The 8,681-nt window shown below is 48.1% G+C and overlaps 1 long non-coding RNA gene across 3 annotated transcripts; it reads right to left on the reverse strand.

Moving 5' to 3' along the window:
- Nucleotides 1-4,721: 4,721 nt before the first annotated feature.
- LOC105487541 (uncharacterized) lies at nt 4,722-8,651 on the reverse strand. Of its 3 annotated transcripts, none has more exons than XR_011623247.1 (4): nt 8,398-8,651; nt 8,051-8,147; nt 7,399-7,568; nt 4,722-6,241 (listed from the first exon to the last, which is right to left on the reverse strand). It is a non-coding gene; the product is annotated as an uncharacterized lncRNA (long non-coding RNA). The 3 variants fall into 3 exon arrangements; XR_003019383.2 differs by having other exon boundaries at nt 4,722-5,641; nt 6,066-6,241; nt 7,399-8,147; XR_011623246.1 differs by having other exon boundaries at nt 7,399-8,147.
- Between the last annotated feature and the right edge of the window lie 30 nt (nt 8,652-8,681).

Genomic DNA, 8,681 nt, shown 5'->3' on the forward strand with positions numbered 1-8,681 from the left:
ATACCTAATGCATGCGGGGCTGAAAGCCTGGATGACGGGCTGATGGGTGCAGCAAACCACCATGGCACATGTATATCTATGTAACAAACTTGCATGTTCTGCACGTGTATCCCAGAACTTAAAGTAAAATTTAAATAAATAAATAAATAAATAAATAAATAAATAAAAGGGAGTAATAACCAAATATATGGATTCTTATTTGAAAACACAGCTATAGAAGAAATGTTGTGGAAAAGTGGAAAATGTGAATATTTGCTAGGTGTCTGCAGACAGGAAGTCACGACTTGATTTTCTTAAGTAACCATGGTCTGTGGTTTTAAAAGAGAATGTCTTTCTTTTAGTAGACATGCTGAATGCTGAATTATTTAGGGGTAAAGACTCATCACTTTACTACCGACTCAAAGACGTCAGCACAAATTGTGGTCGGAGGGACAGATAAGGAAGTCAGAGTACCAATTGTGTCACCTAGGTGGCAGGCATACGGTCACTCGCTCTGCTGCTCTTATTTGGAAGAATAGTACATGGGTGTGTAGTGGGCATCTGCAATACTCTACAGTCCAGGTGGAAGAAAAATGTCCAATTCATTTTCAAATCTCAAGTCTGATGACTCCCTTTTTGCTAGGTGGAGGGAATTTTTATCCCACTCATCTTTAGGGACGTCCTTCAGTTCCTTGGAGACTCTCAGATTTGTTCCAAGTGTTCAAGAAAGGCCTCTCTGCATTCCTGAGAAGCTGCTCCTGGCCTGGGTCCTGATGACGGACTCCCCATGGAGGGCAGGCCAGCGCAGCACCGCCGCGGGGGCAGGGGTCCCCGTCCACCGTCCACGCTGGTGTCCTCTTTCCAGGCTGGACTCCCCTCCCCTCCTCCCCTTATCGAAGGCCACTGTCTCTCCTTTTCCCTCAGCGTAAATCCTTCAATACAGTCGATGACATTCGGTTTCCAAAACAAACACCAAGAAGGAGAAAGGAGAATCATTCCAAATGCCTGCTTTCTGCCTGTGTCATAAACCCCTCTGGGATTCGGGAATGACAAGGGAAGGCCCGAGGGGACAAAGCAAAAATTACAATGGCTTTAAATTATCCTGTGCCGCCCCCTCCCCAAAAAACACCCAATGTCGGTGCCATTGTATTTAGGGGAAAAGAGGGTGGAGAGAACAAAGGTTAGTGTCTCCAGGCAAAATGCCAACCAGCTCCGTGTGTCTGAGGGGGTGGGCTGGGGAGGAGGCTTGCGATTCGGTAAGTGTGGGGAATGCTCGGAGGAATGAATGGACCGGACCGAACCCTCCGGGTGTTGAGTGGCCACTCTCCTCAGCACGGTGGGGGCGGCCAGTGGAGGCTCCTCTGGGTTGTGGTGCTGCATTGAGAAGGGAGCAAAGGGCACAGAGAAATCAAGGAAGCGCCCAAAGCCTCCCAGCGGCCACCCTTCCCCAGCCAGCCCAGAGGGTGGCCAGTAACCAGGACTTCAGGTCTCTGCCCTGACAGCTCACATTTCCTAACCTTAGGAATTTAAAAAGTCAATCATGTTTGTTCTTATTTGGACAACTTCTGGCTTTATTTGTTATTAAAGTAGCGATGTTCCCCCACCCTGGGTTCTACACACAGAAAATCCTTATGTCTGCCGTACTGCTGTGAAAACACCTAGGGGAAGGACAGGCCGTGGCCACCCGTCTGCCCTGGAAGGGGAAGGTCTCGCTCTCGAGGGTGGGAACAACCCTCAGCCTCACTGGAAACGCTTGTGGAAGTGGGAAGGAGGCTCCATTCATTCCTTTCTAGCCCTTGTATTCAGGAACCAATAGGCCTCCCGTTATTTCATTTTTAGATATGCGAGCAAGCGCTTGTTACCAATGAAAATATCAGCAATGTGAAACAAGGACCAGAAACAGTAAAGAATCAGCAACTCCAAATATTTTGAAAAGCAGTTGGTAGGAATCATGTCTTGTTTCTCCATAGATGCGGGTTTGATTGGAAAAGTACACAGGCTCTGCAGCCAGACCATGCTGGGGTTCCCACGTTTGCGCTGCGAGCTCGCAGACGTCGCCCTGTGTTTGCACACAGCCAACTCCACTCCCTGGGGAAATTCAAAGGGTGTAATATTAGGGCCTCTGGTTTCCTCAAAGCCAGGCTGGAGAGGGCCTTGTGCCCCACGTGCAGTGCCTCGACATCATCCCCCAGGAGCCACATAGGTGTGCTTTCCTAAGAACTACATTAATATCGGGATGACTGGAAAACAGAACTGGATTACCCCACTTCTGGTTTGCTTTTCCCATCTCCAGCAACAGTGAATTTCTTTCCCCCTTGTCTATGGCAAGATTCCCTTGGAGCAGGTCACACACACCTTTGATTTATTTCTTTAGTTTTACATTTACTTATGTATGTATATATTTATGTATGTATGTATATATGTATGTATGTATGTATTGAGACAGGGTCTTGCTCTGTCACCCAGGCTGGAGTGAAGTGGTGTGATCTCAGCTCACGGCAACCTCCACCTCCCAGGCTCAAGCAATCTTCCTGCCTCAGTCTCCCAAGTAGTTGGGAACCAGAGGCACACACCACCACACCTGGCTAATTTTTTTGTATTTTTGGTAGGGGCTTTGCCATGTTGCCCAGACTGGTTTTGAACTCCCAAGTTCAAGTGATCCGCCTGCCTTGGCCCCCCAAAATGCTGGGATTACAGGCGTGAGCCAACGCACCCAGCCCAGACACACCTTTTAGGCATGTACCAAGTCATGAAATCAAATGGCCCCTGTTTCCCAGACTTTCAACATTTTTCACTCCACTGGCCCCATTCCCTCAACATGGGATCCCTCAAATCTCTCTAATCGTAAATAAACCAGACCAATGAAGCGCAAACAACAAAAAACAAACAGTGATTTGGACCATCTCCCCGATCCCTAGCCAATGCTCTACCTCCAGTGTCAGGCCACACACGAGTTTGGGAAAAGGGAGGTCAGGTCTGCACCACACTCTTTAGCTTGATGCCAAGAATTCTCTTCCTCTGGCTCTTTGTCACCTCGTCTGAAGTCAAAGAGAGCCACACTCTAATCCCCAGAACTGGTGAAGATGTGAGGTCCCTGGGCAGAGAAGATGTGGAGCTGCAGAGGGGATCAGGGCTGCTGAACAGCGGGGCTTAAAATACGAAGACGAGCCTGCACTACCTCGGCCAGTGCAGTGTCATCACAGGGCTCCTTTTACAGAGAACAGGCCAGTGCAGTGGCTCATGCCTGTAATCCCAGCAGTTTGGGAGGCTGAGGTGGGCGGATCCCCCATGGTCAGGAGTTTGAGAGCAGCCTGGCCAACATGGCGAAAACCTGACTCCATTAAAAATATAAAAATTAGCCAGGCATGCTGGTGGGTGCCTGTAATCCCAGCTACTTGGGAGCCTGAGGCAGGAGAACTGTTTGAACCTGGAAGGCAGAGGTTGCAGCAAGCCAAGATCGTGCCACTGTACTCCAGGCTGGGTGACAGAGTGAGACTCCATCTCAAAAGAAAAGGAGAGAACAGAGAGGCAGGAGGGTGTCTGGGATGTGAGAAAGACTCTCCCAGCCTCATCGGCTTTGCAGATGGAGGAAGGGCCCAGGAACCAGGAACCGGGTGGCCTCTAGATACTGAAAAAGGCAAGGAAGGGGACTCTCCCCAGTAGCCTCCAGGAGGAAGCAGCCCTGCCCACTGCCCACGCCTGGATTTTAGCCAGTGAGAGCCATTGTAGACTTCAGACTTCCAGCAATGTGAGAAAATAAATTGATGTTTCTTTCAAGCTGCTAAGTCTATGGTTATTTATAATGGCAGCCACAAAAAACAAATAGAGGCCTTCCCTGGTCATCTTATGTAAAACAGTTTAAGACTCATCACTGCACTTACAATGTATTTTTATAACACCTTAGGGTTTTTTTTTTTTCCTTCACAGTTTCATTGTAGATTTTCCTTCTTTCTTGACATCTGGTCGGCAACCTTGTATTGGCAAAGATCAGATGGTGTGGTGACATTGTGTTTGAAAATGCCATCTGGTAATGAAGAGGTGGAGAAGCAGGCACTCTCATTACCGCTGGGAGAACAGCGGTTATTATGAGAAAATCATAATAACCCTTCCAAGAACAATGTGACGCTCTTTCTCAATATCCCATGGGCACAAACTCGGCAACTCCACCCCAGGTGCTCAAGTTCTGTGTTGACCTACAGATTCGCGCACACATAAAGTGACTGGAGGACCAGCAGTGGGATTTAATGGCAGAAGAATGGAAACAGCGTATGTGTCCATCAGTGGTCTGTGGATTAGAATAAATCACAGTAGACTCATGCAATAGGACACTGCCCAGCCATGTAAAACGTCAGGTGCTCTTTACGCACTGGTACGGAACGATTTCCAAGAGAAAAAGTGGGAGTGGCCCGCTGTCATCATGGAAGAGAGAGCAGACGGAGAGATGGTGTGCGTGAATTTTCTTGTTTACACGGGCTGTCTGCGGGAAGTCGTACAAGCATCTGGTCAGATGGGTGGTCTCTGAAGAGAGTCACCAGAGGGTATGGGATGTGCTGGGGGCATTTTCACGACCGACCCACGTACCTCTCACTTAATGGGGGAATCCTGGTGTCTCCTGTCCTGCCCCTAGATACCCAAATCATTTTCACAGTTGAAAAGATAATGGAGCTTTTGGAAGCAGGTGTAGATGAGTGATAAACAACAGTTTGAAGATAAAGAAATGCAGCTTTTATGTACCAATGTCATTGAATGAAGGTTTGTTTTACTTTCCAAAGGGGGAAAGGGATTTGCTGGGGAGGTGGGCGGTGGGGAAGGCATGTTAGGGAGCTCTTCAAGTGGTGTGTTCTGTCTGCACGATTTCTTCATCGATTTTTCAAACTTCCAGAGTCTTATAGTTATTTTGCCTTCAAATACCACTCAAAAATGAAGCTATATTGCAGAAAATTACCTTTAGGGCAAAATCCAGGCTCCACAGGAGAAGCTTTGGGATACGTGGAAATGGCCCACCTGTGCCACAGATAACAGTGCTGTAGGAGACTCCCTCACAGAGAATGCAGGCGGAGCGATAGCTTTGCGTTTCCTCCCCCTTGGCAGGCCGGCCAAGAGCTTCCTTGTGACAGACTCTGACCTGGATCTGTTGTGTGGAATACCTGCCTTAGAGAGGTGTAGAGTCAATGCAAAGGTCTTGTTTATATGTGTGTGTGAGATGAGAAAAATTAGCATGTTAGTTTTCTGATAGAAATGTTCCTATAGAAAAGCAAAGATGAGTGATGCAAGAGAGAGGCAGCGAGAGAGGAGAGGAGAAGAGAGGAGGGGAGGGGAGGGGAGAGAAGGGGAGGGGAGGGGAGAGGAGGGGAGAGGAGAGGAGAGGAGAGGAGAGGAGAGGAGAGGAGAGGAGAGGAGAGGAGAGGAGAGGAGAGACAGATGGGAAAACAGGCCAATGAACCAGGGCCCTTGAAAAAGCAAGAGGGCAAGAGAGCCCAGGAGCCAAGCACTTTGGCCTTCGATGGGTGAGAGGCTTTTCCTGACATATCAAGAGGAGGGTGGAAAATTCGGAGTGTCACTGCCAGCCACCATCATTTACATGCCTAGAGCTGGAGATGTCATTCTTGGCTCTTAGCACTGTTCCCTTCATTCTCTATGAAGTGTAGCAACAGTCATCTCTCTAGAATAGAAAGTGGTGATACCCCGCTCTGTAAAACATTTTTCAGTGACTCTTGATTACTCTTCAGCCGTCTTCAAGACCAAACTGCAACTCCCTCCTGACTCTGCCCCTGCCCCATCTCAGCATTCTCATCCCACTCCCAACCCCACATCCTCCTGCCAGGCCAGCATTTGCTTTACAGTCTATCTAAACTTTCTTAAAAGCATCATTCAGTTTCTCCAGAACTTAGGAAGCACAAAGATGTTTTAAAAGTTATTGCAAGTCAGTTCGTTTTTGCACAGCAGATTCTAATAGCTGAAAAGCAGTAACTGGAATCACTTATTTGTGACTTCTTCCCTTTTGGAACCCATCAGTTCTTCTGACCGATGCTCCCCTCTTCTCCCCCACGATTGACAAGGAACTCCTGCTCGCCCATCCTTCACACCTGGAACAAGTGGTCTTCCTGGAAGCCTCCACAGCCCATGAGATGAGAATCCTTCACTCCTTCCTCTTCCGGTCTGTGCCCATCTCCGCTGCTGCTCACACGCATTTTACTCCCCAGTGGTCTCCTCTCCACCGAGCATTTTTAAAGTAAGGAATTAATTGTGCATTTCTGCAGTGCTAGCAAAGAAATAATAGTAGACAATGCTGTTTTATTTTTATATTTTTTTCTGGAATGAGGGGTAGGATGAAAGGATGGGTGGATGCATGGATTAGTTGGGATGGTAAAACGGTTTCACCATCGGGTTGCATTCAGTGTCCAAGTGTTTTAGGATGTGTTCAAGTGCTAACTAGAGTGGATAAGCAAAACAGCAGCCACAGTCACTGAAATACGTGCAGGCACAATTTGCCTGCTAAGCAGTTCTTGGCCATTTCTACATAGAAGTCTGGCCTCAAGGAAGATCCAGTGTGTGTCTGGCACATCAACTCATAATGTTGTGATTAAATGTGTTTCTGCCTCAAATGCTTTGATGAAATATTTAGCAATAGGAGAGCCACAAGTGGGCTTTTAAGGCCTGATATTGACTTGATCATTGACTTTCTGATCTTGATAGCATATAAATAAGGGGTGGATGAATTAATTTGACTGCATTTGTGTTCTGCCATAAGGGATGACTTGGGAGAAACTGAGGCCCTCAAAACAAATTATTTTCTTTTGATCAAAACCAATACTCAGAAGTTCTACGTAAAACGAGTCAAATTCATGTCTGTGCCAAGGAGCCTGAGGGTAGCACAGGCTGAACCCCAGAGGTGAGGAGCTCTCGCAGTGGGACGCACCCCTCATCACTGTCCCTCCCAAGGTCTGCAGAGGGGCCCTTTGTCCCTCCTGCCCATCTGTGAAAGAAAAGTGGAAAACACCTATTGTCACCTCTCTGCCTGACTGCGCAGTGTGGAAGCGACGGGCTATTTTAGAACTTACGACATTGACTAGTTTACTAAGGAATTCTGAGCATAGAGGCTCATGTCTTCATCTCTAATTGTTGGTTATCTAAAAACCTGGGCTGCTGCCCATGTGAGCCTATTTTATAATGAGCTGCAGGTGAGGGGCATACAACGCTTGCTCGCCGGTGCCCATGTGAGCCTATTTCATAATGAGCTGCAGGTGACGGCACACAGCGTTTCCTCGCCAGTGCCCATATCTAGACAACCTCACGCAGCTCAGGCATCTTCATGTCGACCTTTCTGTCGTGATTAAGATGCCTAACTACCATGCACATTCCAGAGAGACAAGCAGTAAGCACTCCGGTGACCTTTTCACAGGAGGAATTCCAACGCACCTGGTGATGAAACCAGCTAAGCAGGTGAGGGTCCTGGCAGCTTCTTGGTTTCCAGAATGTTCATGTTTCAAGGATCTGTCCAGTGTTAGGTTTGGAAGGGAAGGCGATGGTAAAAGAAAGAGAGAATTGGCAGCTCTCCAGCGATTCAGGTTCTATGTCCAGCCTAAGACCTGCAGAGATGGGGGACCAGGTGAATGCCAGTGCTGACCTCGGCTTACAGGCTGGGGTAATTATAGGCCTGGGCGGGAGGGGCCTGGTGGGTATGGCCTGCTTCCCAGGAAGATGTTGATAAGATGTTCCAAGGCAAGGTGGTGTGGCCCTGTTTTTTGGGGGATGTGATAGAATGTTCCTTGGATCTTTGCTCAGCAGGATCTGATGAGGATGATCCTTCAGCTGGGGGCTTTGCCGGGCAGGGCTTTGCCCAGCAGGGGATGATAAGAAAGTCAGGTGGTTGGACAGGATGTTTCTCGTGGCCCGACGCCCGTGGAATGTTTCTGTTTGACCAGGGTCTGCAAAATGGGGCGGGGCTCACAAAATGGTGCAGTTTGAACTAATAGGCAGCATCAACAGAAACAAAGAAACAACAAACACTGAGTGCCCCGCCTCCTTCACAGCACCCTGTAATTCCATCCGCACAACCAGTAACGCCTACATCACTGTCTTTCCCATTTCAGAGCGGTAAGTAGTGAGGGTTGGTGTCAAAGTTACTTCTGAGATCCAGAATCGCCCTTCCGGTACTCTCTTTCTGGCTGCAAGACATATAAACCGAATTACAGTTTTCAAAGATAGAAGTTTTAGCTTTTCCCTCCCTTGACACATGGGATAGCCTGAGGAGAGAGGATGGACTTTGCAGTCACACAGATGTGCACTTACACATCTGTAAATTCCATTCTCTGCTAACTCACTTTGGGCAAATGACCCCACAGGACCTCAATTCCCCCCTAGCAAATACATAGATAATAATACAAAGCGACTAAATGATCACTAAGTGACTGGCACCTGCTCTGTGCTGGTTGTCCAGGTACAGTTGGGTGGGTTACGCACTGTCCAATGTGCACATTTCTATAGCAGATGCCTGAAGACCAGTTATCTTTTGCCCCCTGGGCTTTGGAGAGGAATTAGGGAATGCGAGAATACTTTGATATTTTTCAGATCACGAAAAGTGTTTCACTTTAAAAAGTAAGCAAGCAAACACCAGTACTCCCTGTTCCAGAAAGTCGCAGGCACCGAAGAGGGGAGGGGTTGGAGGGAGGTTCCGCAGCAGAGGCTGTGCCTGGTTGCTC

This window comes from Macaca nemestrina, chromosome 5, assembly GCF_043159975.1.
Source record: "Macaca nemestrina isolate mMacNem1 chromosome 5, mMacNem.hap1, whole genome shotgun sequence".
Lineage (NCBI taxonomy): Eukaryota > Metazoa > Chordata > Mammalia > Primates > Cercopithecidae > Macaca > Macaca nemestrina.